Consider the following 14,598-nt stretch of genomic DNA (forward strand, 5'->3'; position numbering starts at 1 on the left):
TGAGTTTGTGATGTAATGCATACTGAATTTCAATAATTTTACATTTAGGCATTTGATGATTCTAAGGCTAATAATTTCAGAGTAAAAACTAATATTTTTCCAATTATTTGAACATTACTTTTTAAAGATGTTTTGTGCTCTCTCCCTATATTTTTACATTGAGCCTCACCATCTATGCATTTCGTTTACCTTTCCGGTGTGTTGTGATTCTCACCATCACCGAAAAAGACTCAAATATGTGCTCTTGTTCTTCCTCACTTTTTTCTCCTCTTTCTCCTTAGATTTCGGCTCTTGTTAGGAACTACATCTCCTTGGGTTGGGTTTAAAGTTGTTTTCCTCGTCGCTGGCTTACTATCGATAGTCCCTTCTCGTCTTGGTTTTCAAGAAATGGGTTTTGGGGATATGACTTCTATAGCTCGAGGACGGCTACACGATTTGATGATTTTGCTTTGTCTGCCCTTCCATCTATGTTCCCTCATCTCGTTGCAGCTTTCATCGCTGCTTGCGTCTGTGTGACTCTCCCTTTCGCCATGTTTGCCACTCCAGGTTTGGATAGTGTTCTCCTCTGAGTATCCTCTGTAGATTTGGAAGATTGTTTCGGATCTCAAGTCTGGGCTCTGGTTTCTCTGGGGTTGGCTTCCGTTCTCCCTCATTCAGGTTGTTCTCTTCTTCCCTTGCTTCCCTTAGTATAAGTGTGCGGTATTAGTTTCTTGGAGCTTTGGTCCCTTCTATCCAGAGCTTTGTGGTTCTTCACCGGCATAGGCGTCTTGCTTGTGCTTGTTTAGTATGTGAGTTGTTTCTTACCTCTTAGCTGGTGGTTGTGCTTATCGTTTGTTATGTATGTCTCTTCCTGCTTCGTGGTGATTTTGGCTTTATGTTGATTATTTTTCCTCTAACCCGTTTTCTTGGTTCTTTGCATTGGTCCTTGATCATGCTCCTTTGTGTTCGAGGGATTGTTTTATCTCAAGATTATCTTTCTACATTTTTCTGACTTTTGATTGTTCTGGCCAAGACACTCTATGATAAAGTGGAGTAAGTTAGTTTTCGTTCTTGATCGCCTTTAAGCTCTGGACCTTTATTGAGTTAGTGTTACTTTAGCATTTTTTCCTGTAATTATGGAGGTTTTATGTTTAGATTATGTTTTCTGCTTTAGTTTTCTTAATACTAAGATAAATATATAGTTGTAAATGAAATAATAGAAAATAGTAAAAAATAATAAAGTAGGGAAAGTTTATGTTATTTTTAGTTGTGAATAAATTAAATATTTAAAATATATTTATATTTTTTTTACTTATTTCTTTATTCGTTTTACGATTTTTTGAACAATAAAATAGATTATCAAACTTTAAATGATTATGGTTAGTGTGAGAAAGATTAGATAGTGCATAATTAGAAAATAGTGAACCAAATTGAAATAATCTAAAAGAAGAAGGATCTAAAATATAAAATGACTAAAAAAGAGGACACATGTCAACTAACCCCCCATTCTACATGTCATAAGAAGAGAGAAAAGTCTATTTTATATATATAGATAGATAGATATATATGATGCAAGTCAAAGGAAAAAAGAAATGAGTGATCATTATAAAAGGAGGTCTTAGGTAAAGATTTAGATCATCCGATTAAAAAGAGAGACGAGAGCAATAAGAGAGATCAAGAGAGATTAGAAATTAAGAGAGATTTTGCTTTTGTTATTATCTTGTGATCTTTATTTTGTTCTCGTGAAACAATATTTCTTTAAGAGTGAATAAGAGATAAGTTTTGGTATCAAGTTTATTCCAAATTCTATAGCACAAGGTAGGTCAAAATCCTAACAAGTGGTATCAGAGCAAACTAGGCTTTACTGGAAGTGCTAGCTAGAATTATGGAACCAACTCTAAGAAGATTTGAGATGGAGAAATTTGATAGCAAAGGTGATTTCGGGATGTGGAAGTACAAGATGATGGGTCATCTGGTAATCCATGGTTTACTTTCGGTTCTTAAGGAAGACTTTACGGTCTTGACAGAATCTGAAAAAGCAGTAGCAGGATCGGATGTAAAGGTTGATCAAAAGAAGGCTGATAAGGATCTCAGAGTAAGAAGTCTCTTGGGAACGTGTTTGAGTGATTCTATTCTAAGGATGATTATGCATGAAACAATAGTATTGGGGATGTGGAAGGCCCTTGAAAAGAATTATCAAACGAAGTCTCTTCCCAATAGAATCTACTCGAAGAAACAATTCTCTTGCTACAAGATGGAAGAGGACAAGACGATAGAAAAAAACGTAGATATCTTTCTGAAGTTAATTCAGACTTGGAGAGTCTAAAAGTTACCATAGCAGATGAAAATCAAGAAATTCAACTATTGTCGGGACTTCCAGAAGCATATGAACAGTTGGTTCACACCCTCCAATACGGAACTGGGAAAGAAACGCTTACCGTAAACAAAGTTGTAACTTCAGCTTATTCCAAAGAAGCGGAACTTAACCAGAAAGGATTACTTAACATAAGTAAATCGGCTTCGGATGGTTTGTATGTTGAGTCACGCAGAAGAACTCAAAAGAGGCAGGGGAACGGTAATGGAAACTCCAAAAACAGGAGAGGAAGATATAAAAACGGGGGGAAGTTTCAGTCAAATCAGGGGTTTGATGGAAACAACACGAGTTGTTTTATTTGTGGAAAGGAAGGCCATTGGAAGCGGGAATGTCCTTATAGAAGGAGGCCTCCGAATTCTGAAAATTTTACAAAGGAGCCTGACCATCCATTGGTGTTAACCGTTAGCAATCACGATACATTCAAGGAATGGATCATGGATTCGGGTTGTTCATTCCATAGTACACATGACAAAAAAGTCTTGTTTGATTTCAAGGAGTACGAAGGAGGAAGTGTATTGATGGCTAATAACACTAAAGGTAACATCAAAAGAATTGGAAAGATTCATATTCAGAATCCAGATGGTTCTAAAGTGATACTCAAGGATTTTAAATACATGTCGGACGTGAGTAGGAATCTGATATATTATGGGATGTTAGAAAAATCAGGCCGCATATACCTAGGACACAGCTTCAAGATTCAGTTCTACAAAGACAGGAAGAAAGTAATTTCAGGAAAATACAAAGACGGGTTATACTTTCTTTAAGGAACGGTTGTGAAGAGTAAAGTGGATACTCCAAAAGCTGAGACGGAAGCTAGACGTAAGAGATTAAAGAAGGTGTCTTTCAGTGGGAATTTGATTCAGGGACCAAGTCCGTATGGTTTTGGGACATAACAGGAGGTGGTGGAGATTCGTTGTTAATAGAGAAATACGAGTCAAGTAAGGAAGATGAGAATGGACAGGCTCTAGATGGTTATTGTCTTTGCTCTAGATGGTTATTGTCTTTCAAAGGATGAAGAAAAGAGTAATGATAAATATCATCAAAGTTGAATCAAAGGCTTGATGGATTCAAGAAGGATTCAGAGTTTTGCATTGAAAGTTTTTCAAACTCAGATTATGCAACAAGACTAGATGAGGATGCATCAACTATAGGGTTTGAGTTCAAAGTTAGTGATGCAGAAGTCAATTCTGTCATTACAACAGCAAGGAAGGAAGATGTATCAAACAAGATATATACTACGAGTATTCATGAAGAGCGGTTGAGTGAAAAGGCACTTGGCGAGAAGTTGCAGCGCTGCTGTGAACTTCCTCATGTCCACTAATTGGAGAAAAGCGTCACATGTAACTTTATTATTGAGAGACCTCGCACAAGAAGAAATAATGAGTAAGGAAGTACTGTTATTTCTTATCGATAATAAAGAGCTAGTAAGGAGCAAGAAACATTACCTGTGACAGATAAGACGAGGTGGATGTTTTAGCTCAAGGTGGAGCAGCTGAAACATAGGAAAATTGCTAATAGGTCGCAAGTAAATTGGATGGAAGATAGGAAAGGTTGTTGAAGTGCTACCTGAGAGAACGTCTTAAACATCAAGGATGGTGAAGGGAGACGAGTATCTCAGGCTAGAAAAGAATCAAGACGGGTTACCAAACATGGAGAAAAACGGAAGATTGATGCGTTACATGAGAGAATGTCTTAAAATCCAGCAATTGTGAAGGGAGACGAGTATCTTGGATTTCATGAGAAGCACAATGGGATCGTCGAACAAGGGAAATGAATCGTCTTAGAAGGTTGATTAAGCATAGGAAAACTTTGTCTGAGAAGCTGAAGGGTGATATGTCACATATGTCCCAAGATGAAGTATGCCGGATTAACTATAGGAAGAACGACAAGAGTCGTCAAAGATTTCACTATCAGGATCATGACAAAGAAGAAGAAAAATTAGTGATAATCAGTTCATAACTATGAATTAAAGAAGAGGACTAGAAGAAGGTTGTAACGCCCCGATTCCCCGGCGTCCGACCGGATTATCGAAAAGGGGGTTAAGGACACGTGTCTACTCATTTAGACAACCCTACGTGTCCCGTTACTGGTCCCTAGAGTCAACGGACGCATAACCTTCTTTGAAATACCGTCACACCCATATTCATATACTTCTACTTACAGTCCTGCGCACATGAAAATGGAAAGGGAGGGCCTGAGTAAATGGGTTACTCAGTGAAGTGACTCTAGCCCAGCCTGCCCGCATGACACTCTATACTACTCTATGCGAGAACTAGGGCTGACTAGCCACGACAATCAATTCAAATGCATTCTAGAACATTCTATCATCATCATTTCCAAGCAATCATAGTTCTCTACATTTCTAACAACTTAGCGATCACCCAATACAATGATCTCACTCATTGTCACACACATCAATCCATAGACCCTGACCGACTCAACATACACGACCGACTCGATCCTATGACACCTCTAACACCAATACGCTTTTTTTTATCCCGCCTCTCGCGGTAGGCACGTTTTTATATCCCGCCTCTCGCGGTTGGCTCGTCTTATCATCCCCGTGGGTAGCTCTCGCTAGACCACTACCCCATGTTCCTGTGGGTGCCCCGTTGGACACTACCCCCACAGCTCCCATAGGTGCCTAGTGTAGAGCTACTATCCCACGGCTTACACATCTTATCATCCTCCCGTGGGTAGCTCTCGCTAGACCACTACCCCATGTTCCTGTGGGTGCCCCGTTGGACACTACCCCACAGCTCCCATAGGTGCCTAGCGTAGAGCTACTACCCCACGGCTTACATAACCTAGACTCTAGACGCCCACCCGTTCTCGGTGGTCCAAACAGGACTTCAAACATGTTCATTGACACACTCACATTCTTATTCTCATTCTCATTCTCGTTCACTTTCTCATTCTCATTCGCGTTCATTTACACTTAGACTCGTACTCATACATGTTCACTAGACGCCACCCGTTATCGGTGTCTCACACAATACACATCGCATTCTCAAACACAACAGCTGATGCCAAAAAACATCTCATTCACGTACTTCTTGCAATAACATTAGTAATCAATACTCATTTATCATCTTAGCATTCACTTCTTTCTTGCATCCTAGCTTTATTCACAAACAGCACATGAGACTACACAACCAATCATACAAGCATCAAACATCAACCAATCATCATAGCAACACAAGACAGTCCATTAGGTCCCATTTAACAGTATGAAGGTTCTTATGCTTCATAATCCATTCATCTAACATCCTAGCAGTAGACATGATCTATCAACCTAACTCTCAAATAGGGTCTAATTAATCCCAACTCCAACATAAAGGAGTATACAGAATCATGAGAGAAGGTGGGTTCAAGACACTCCACCTTAGCCTAGATCTGGATCTGGATCTGGAACAAGAGACAAAGGGGATGAGATCTGAACAGATCTGGAACAAGTAAACAAGAGAGAGACGGGATCTGGTCACCACCACAACACCACACAGCCACCACCATCACCACACTCGGATGATCACCCCACCACCACTTGGACGACCACCACCACCACCACCGGCGGCTCGGCTTGCTCTCGGGGGACTCGTGGCGAGGAGAGAGGAAGAGACCCAACGGGGAGAGAAAGGAGAGGGAGAGAGAGAGAAAGAGGCGTGAGAGAAGAAGAGAGAAAAGGAAAAGAGAAGCTTGACGGCTAGGGTTTCCTAGTCTCTCTAAATCTCTGCAGAGCTTCGCTCAAGTTTCAGAATGATTGAAATAGTGAGAGGAGGCAGCTTCATTTATAGGAAAATGAGGGAACCCTAGATCATTTACCCTATTGGGCTGCAGTCTTAACGGGCTCTCCTTAAGAAATTTTTTGGCTAGAAACCGGGCCGTTACAAAGGTCTTACCTGAAAACTGCAGAACTCTGGTGAAACTAGTTCATCTAATCATCCTCAAAGGAAGGGTCATCTCTTGGTAACGGCAGTTCGTAAAGGATGATAAATCACTAGAGGATGCACATAAGTGGTTGAATCTCACAGATTAGAGCTACTGCGAGAAGTATTAAGAAATCAAAGTTATGATTCTGAAAAGCATTTGACAGAAAAAAAATGATAGTGGTAAAGGGTGTATCTGAAATCACCGAAGCAGCAGAAGAACCATGGTGGTTCATTGGAGTTGCTGTAGAAACGAAATCAAAGTAATGATTTCACAAGATTTCAGTCAATGGGATTGAAGCAAGAGAGTAGAGATCTTTTTCGAACAACGATATATCATCAGTGGAGATGAAGTCATACAAGGAGATATTTTCTAGACGATCTCAACGGCGTAAAAGATGCTTGATGGGCAATTCAAAATTGCATATGGACTTGTGTGTGGAAATTCTGGTTTTTGTGAGGTTGGTGATGGGAATCTTCATTGATGTTGAAGACAAAAGGGATTAAGTTTTAAACTGAATCAAGGAATGAGAAGTTGTGAAGGTTTAGCGTGATAGGCATATTCTGGAATTCAAATTGATGGAAGTTACGATGAAGGTGACGTGTATGGAGATGGTGGTGTTGCTTAATGAAGAACGCAAAAGGAGAAGTGTGGATTTGGGCCCAAGGTGGAGATTGTGATGATATGGGCCCAGTCATACTATAAGTCCAATACCAAAATCAATTAGCTCCAGCCCACTTGAAAGTCCATAAGACCAAACACAAGCAATGTCGGTTATATGCTCCAACGAATATGGAAAGTGTTGGGATTAGAAAATTATATGACGCGAGTCAAAGGGAAAAACAAATGCGTGATCATTATAAAAGGAGGTCTTAGGTAAAGATTCAGATCACCCGATTACAAAGAGAGACGAGAGCAATAAGAGAGATAAAGAGATATCAAGAGAGATTAGCAAATAACAGAGGTTTTGCTTTGGTTATTATCTTGTGATTTTATTTTATTCTCGTGAAACATTATTTCTTTAAGAGAGAATAAGAGATAAGTTTTGGTATCAAGTTTATTCCAAATTCTATAGCACAAGGTAGGTTAAAATCCTAACACCCAGTATTTACAATTATCACATTTAATATCTACTTATTTCTTGGGGAAAAATATTCATAACTAATTTTTGACTATGTAAAATTCAGTTTGAAAACTAATGATTTCCATTTAATTTTTAACAATTTTGTATTTCTATCCCAATTTTATGTAGTCAATAATTAGTTTAAAAATAGTTTTGTGCAAGTAACATTTAAATATATAATATGATAATTGTAAATAATTAGAAAAAAAAGATTATATTTTTATATTATCTGTGTAAGTTTCCAAATCAAAATATCTATTAATTTCTTAAAATTTGAAATGATATTTTTATCAAGTTAATGAAATCAGTTAGAAATATCTACCAGGAATTTTGTGAGAACGTATAAATTATTTATAAGACAAGTGTATATGTATTTTTTGCCAATATACAACACAAATTGTCGACTGTAGAGATCCACAACAAATCTATATAAGTGAAAGTTTAATCACATTTATGTTATATATAAGTAATGCAAAACATCTAATATTATCAACGTTATATATAACATCCGTGATTTTGCGTATGTAAGATCACTGATAGATGGTTTTGCATCTTTGTTTTAGATAAATATATGTTGTACAAAAGTTATACAGTACATATATATTTGGCTTGTAATAAATTTGCAAAGATTAAAAACATGTTAATAGGTTCTTAAATCTAGATTCCCAAGTAAAGATTACAAAGATGTATCCAAAAAGAATCTTAAAAGGGTATATTGGTTTCAGCAAATTTTGATAAATTTTTTTAACTCGGATTTAAAAAAAAAAACTTGATTGATATTTTGACTTGGATACTTATATAAATCATAATAAAAATATACCTTTTTATTCCACAATATCTGCAATCAGGACATTCAATATCCAAATATTATTTGCAAAATTTTTCTCTAACTAATTGTTGACTACGCAAAAATGAGATAAAAATAGTCTGCCCTCAAAACTTGAAGGAAATCATTATTTTTCGTTTATTTGTTAATGGTTGATATTTCTAACCCATTTGTGTGCAGTCAACAACTATTTCAAAAATAATTTTGGGTAAACAATACTTAGACAAAATCTTGATATGTGCAACTGCGCGGGTGTTTGTTTTCAGATTTATACACACACACACAAATATATATATATAACATTAATTATATATTTAAATGTTTATATAACTGTTTCAAATACAATAAATTTATAGTTTACATGTTGTAATTAATCAGTTGTTTAAAACTGTCACATGTATATGTCACTTCTTATTATATATTTATCTTATTGTATATGCATTTAGTTATTGAAAAATTAATATATGCATGAAATAACATATCTGAAAATTATTTTGTATTAAATTTATGCTCAATTCTGACCCGCCAACCTTCAAAGTTGAATTTCTTTTTAGCAATATTTTTTACGTTTATTCATTTTAGATAATATATGATTGTATATACAAAATTCTAAGATATGTCAATTTTTATACATGTATTATATAATTTGCGAATGTTAAGTCGTTCGGTGATCACCATATATAACCGAACGCGTTCTCGGTGAGACGAAAATGTTTTTATAACATGGCAATATTAAAGAAATATTACCAAAAGTTGAAATTTAAAATAGGACTAATGATCAATTTATATATATATATATCAGGGTCCATTTTACGAAGAAGAAAATATATCATGAATGGATCATGTGTATTAATATCTTATTTAACTATATATATGTGAACTACAATCGTAATTGAAGATGCAAGCAGGAGCTTGTAGATGTCAATAGTCTGGCTTGACGAAATTGGTGACGCAGTCACTGATGCAGGATGTAGGATTGCATCAGTCGTTAATACAGAAGGGAGTACAATGTGGATGCAAGACACTGAGCTGGAGAAGGATAAACAGGTGGTTTATGCCTTGACGTAGTCGCTGATGCAGATGGCGTCAGACAGTGTTCCATGAAGCATGCAGAGTGGTGGGGACCACGTGGATGCAAGAAACTAAGTTGGAGTAGGTTAAACTTTAGGAATAAGTTTATACCGTGAAGATAAGACAAATAAATAAACTTGGAGATCAAGTTTATGCTTTAGAGAAAAGAAATAAGTATAATTCCAAAAAAGGACCACCAAACCCAATCGTCACAAAAGTAAGATATCTCTCATTCATCAAAACTTTCTTCTTCAAAATGTATCAAAGAGGGAAGCAAACAAACCAATAAACAAGGACCAGGAAGGTCTGCACTTCTACGCAGAAGCGTACGATGATATACCATGTTTCAACGTACAGCGCTTCAAACCAATTAAAAGTTAAAACCAAAACAAACAAGTCTCAAAATATCTAATAAGAATTCATTCTTTTTTTTTCACCTATATAACAAGATCCATTTGCAACCTCTTACGATGTTTGGAAGACACGCGTGCAAGAACTCAAACAAGTCACCTATATAACTCTGCTATCTGCTTCACCCCTTCATCGTAATCGCCTTCTACTTTGGCAGAAACATGTAACTCACTGTCCTTGTCTTGTCCACCCGAGATCATTGTAGCAGCTTTGTTTTTCCCATTTCCATGTTTGGGAGGACATGATTCAGACTCCTCCTCCTCATTCTCATTTCCAAATTGACGAACACCAAATGAGAAATAGGAAGAAAATGTTTTCCCAGAATTTGAATTTAGCCTGGCCTACACAATTCAAAACACATAACAATCAAAATCAAAAATCAAACATCTTTTTGGTTTCAAGAATCCGAACAGAGGACCCATCTCAGGAAAAGTAGATTCAAGGTTCTCTAATTCGAAACGAAACACAGGGGAGAAAAAGGAAAGGCAGTACCTTTGGAGAATCGGTGAGAGAATAGCGAGGTGAAGCAGATTGGCTAGCGGAATCGGCAAAGAGAGGATGACTCGCCTGAGTCTCAGAGATTGACGAAATCTGTAAATGATTATCTACAGCTCTGAACACACACAAAGAGAGTCTCGAGTCATATAATTTATTCGAATGATACCGTATGGTAGTATCCAAATAAGAGAATCATATTTTATTACCCAACTATTTACAACCAGCACATTTAATAGCCAAGCTGCTATGTAATTCATGTGAGTGGAAAGTTTAGAAGAATTGATTTGACTATATATTTCACTAATGTGCACTTACATTTTCAGTCACACATCCATTCAAAATTTTAGGGCTAACAGTGCTTGATCTAAAGTAGTGAAAAAATGGGTGAGCTATATCATGCGAGTGAGGCCAGCACGAAGAAATGCCATGTGTTAATTGCATGATCTGTATACATGATTATTGAGCTTTTGAAAAACTAACGCACCGTCCGTCGGATTGAATGGGCCCATAGGCCGAATGAGTGGGCGTGGGTAGCCCTTAACCAACTACAGGAGAAAAAACCCATGTATAACCCTCGTTCCCCACCAATAGGTACTCGCTCGACCCGTTTCTCCAACCATTCCTTCATGATTTCCTAGTGAACGGAAACTCTAGCCTTTTAAACTGTCAATTACTGCTAAAACATCATAGTATGGATCTTGGCGCGGAGAAAAAATATTTCACCTTGTAAACGCCCCGCTCGGATCCTAACCAACTCCTTTAACTCGTAACAGCAGGAGCTCATCACTTCTCATTGGTTATATTCCTCTGGATTGGCAACCAGAAAATTATAGGCATCTGTGATCAGAAAAGTAGGTACATCCACAGCCGGTACAAAATAGGAGAAAGTGCACCTCTTCCACGTTTTTTCCCTGTGATACTCATCGTAGACAGCCGCCACTGAGATCTCCAGGTTATTTCCTGAAAAATATGTCAAAAATAAATGGGGAAAATCAAAAGCTAAGTCTTAATCCGCATCTGACATTCAAGAATTACCCTAGATGCAACTGTGACGCAAAGGTCTCCCGATTCACCAAAAAGGAAACCCATCTCATCGGTCTAGGGATCGCCATAGCTATTTTCACTGTCACCTCCGCGCTAAATGATATAGAACGACAAAAAGCTGAAGCAAAACATAGTACATTAGTTGGAAGTGTTATAGCTCAATTCATACCTAAGAATTATATGCAAGAGCAATAGATGGACATGCACTGCAAGTATCCAGAGAGGACATTGCAGACATTCTTGAGATGGCTAATGGAGCAGAGAATCTTTTCGTGCAACAACGCAACACCCCAGAGCACCAGAGGAGAGTTACAAACAAATCCTACAACACAACTGGTGGAGTAGATGATCATATCAAGCCAAAGTATCGACAGCATACTTGACCGTCGATCAACATTGATGTCCCAACATCGATCGACAAACACCCAGAGTTTGGAAAAAGAGCATACGACCGTGCTGGAGTAAGGAGATTCCACTGGGAACAAAAAGATGAGTATGGAGTCTACAGAGATGAACATGGACATGCACAAAGTGTAGATGGACACATCATCCATGTGTGCAAGGATGATATCATAAATCTTTTGGAAAGAGCCTGAAAGGATGAGCACAACTACATATGTCTTCCAGAACATGAAAGATCATTCACACAGAGCAAGCTGGTACCAGAAATCTACACCAAAGATGAGATTAATGAGATGCTTTATAGAATCTGTGGAGCTCAGGGAAAGAATGAAGATGACTTCCAGCTGAAGCTTGATGGTGTCTACTACCCATTGAATGATGATATCACTCAAATTACCCTAATGAGTGAATTACTCTCTCAAATAAGTGGTCCAGTTGTAGTACTTAGGGATCAAATCCACATAGAGCTAGAGAACCTAATAAATCTAATCAGATTAGTTAAGCTAGGTTGTTTAATGATTTAAATGTAAAGTTGCAGGTTTGTGAGCAAGTAATTGCTCGATTGATTGATTGGAGTTTTGGTACTTAAATGGAAATAACTAGACTTAGGTTTTTTATTCAGGTAATCAGGATTATAATCTTACAGATGCCTACTAAGTTGTATGCATGATATTATTAAGCTCAACACTTAATAACAAACCCTTAGGTTTTCGCTATTGACCAGTGTCGATCGATTATTTTATATGAATATCGATCGATACACTTGTTGAAACATCGACCGATTATTCGATGGGAATATCGATCGACGCTCTTTGTCAAGCGTTAATACGTGGATTGAATATGCTCAATAAGCTTCCTAGATCAGCTCTTGCTTATTCCAGCAATCTTAGCTCAGTTAGGATGGATTTAGGGTGAGATGCAAGCTATCGCTTATGTCTACAACTCCTAGGGCAAGTTTAGGTAGCTAATCTGGAAACATGCATTGATGACAATCTTAATGATGAATATCACAACTTAGCAATCTATAGTTGGGGCTAATCCCTCATAACCTATTTAAACCGTAAAATCTAACAAGAGAACTACTCAGACATGGCCAAGCAATTCATAACAACAACAATGTATAAAAACTGCATAGATAAATAGATAGATATGAATGGAGTTCCAATCACAAATCTCTTTGGATCTTCTCTCCAATCTATTAAAAATCCTAGAAAACCTTTTCTGTAAAATCAGTAAAACAAGAAAGCACACTTTGCCTCTAACATGTTGGAAAAGCTTATATAATTAGGTCAAAACTCGTCAGGGGTAATCTTATAAATTGGTGAAGACTTGGGCTCTAAGTCGGCTGAGACCAAATGGGCTTTCTGCGGGTTTCGCTGTCGATCGATGTCACGATGTGAAAATCGATCGATTATTCTTCCTAAATGTCGACTGATGGTCGAGCTCGATGGTCATCTCAGGTGTTTACTCCAAATATCTCCAAAATGCTCCAAAATCATCACTTTCCTCCAAATCACTCATGATCCTATAAATATACTAAATAGACTCTATAATATAATAATTAGTAATTAAAACACTTATAAACCATGGACAACTGTACTTCATTAAATCCATGGTGTGGACAATCTCTCTGATAAGACTTGAATCTGATCCAGGAGCTTCTGAATAATTCTACAGGCTCCTGAGTGAATGTAGCGATATTGCTCCTCAAGTCTTCAGCACGCGCATCAAAGAAGTTGCATACATTACAAGAAAACACAATTATAACGACGACGGTTTTCGTAGTTAATTCGTCCTAAAATAGGTGATATCACTCAAATTACCCTAAAGAGTGAATTTACTCTCTCAAATGAGAGGTTAAATTGCAGTATTTAGGGATCGAATCCACAAGGAGCTAGGGAACCTCATAAATCTAATGGGTTTTGTTAAGTTGGATGGTTTAATGATTTAAATGTAAATTTGCAGTTTTGTTTGAGCAAGTAATTGCTCGATTGATTGGTTGAAGTTTTGGTGTTTAAAAAGAAATAGCTAGACTTAGGGTTTTTATTCAGGAATCTTGGAATTATAATCCTACAGATGCCTAATGAGTTGCATGCATGATAATGTAGAGCTCAACTACTAAGCAACAAGTCAAGCTTTATGCGCGGGTTGAATGATGCTCACTAAGCTCACTAGATCAGCTCTCGCCTTACTCTTAGCAAGAAACTTAGCTCAATTAGAATGATTTCAGGATGAGAATGAAGCTATCGCTTTTATCTAACAATCCTAAGGAAAATTCTAGGTAGCTAATCTAGAATCAGGCATTAATGACAATCCTAATGATTATTATCATAACTCAGCAATCTATAGTTGGGGCTAATCCCTCATATCCTATTTAAACCCTAAAATCTATCAATGGAACTACTCAGACATGGCCAAAACAGCAATTAGGTAAAAAAACTTCATTAGAATATTAAATAGATATTAATTGAGTTGCAATCACAAATATAACTTTGGATCTTCTCTCCAATCTATCAAAATCCTAAAAACCTTTTGCTGATAATAGTAAAACTAGAAACACAAGAAATCACACTTTGCCTATAACATGGTAGCAAAGCTTATATAATTAGATTAAAACACGTCAGAGGTAATCTTGTAAATTGGTGAAGACTTGGGCTTCAAGTCGGCTGTGACAAAACGAGCTTTTTGCGCACTTTGCTGTCGATCGATGTTCTGATGTGAACATCGATCGATATTTTTTCCTCAATATCGACCGATGGTCGAGTTCGATGGTCATCTCAGGTGCTTGCTCCAAATATCTCCAAAATGCTCCAAAATCATCACTTATCTCCAAATCACCCCTGTTCTTATAAATATAATAAATAGACTCTATAATATAATAATTAGTAGTAACTCTTATCCTCTCTCTCTACTAATTTTCTCTCTTAGTCAAAGTCTGTTTAT

The sequence above is a fragment of the Brassica oleracea genome, chromosome C7 (genome assembly GCF_000695525.1).
Source record: "Brassica oleracea var. oleracea cultivar TO1000 chromosome C7, BOL, whole genome shotgun sequence".
NCBI classification, from domain to species: Eukaryota; Viridiplantae; Streptophyta; class Magnoliopsida; order Brassicales; family Brassicaceae; genus Brassica; species Brassica oleracea.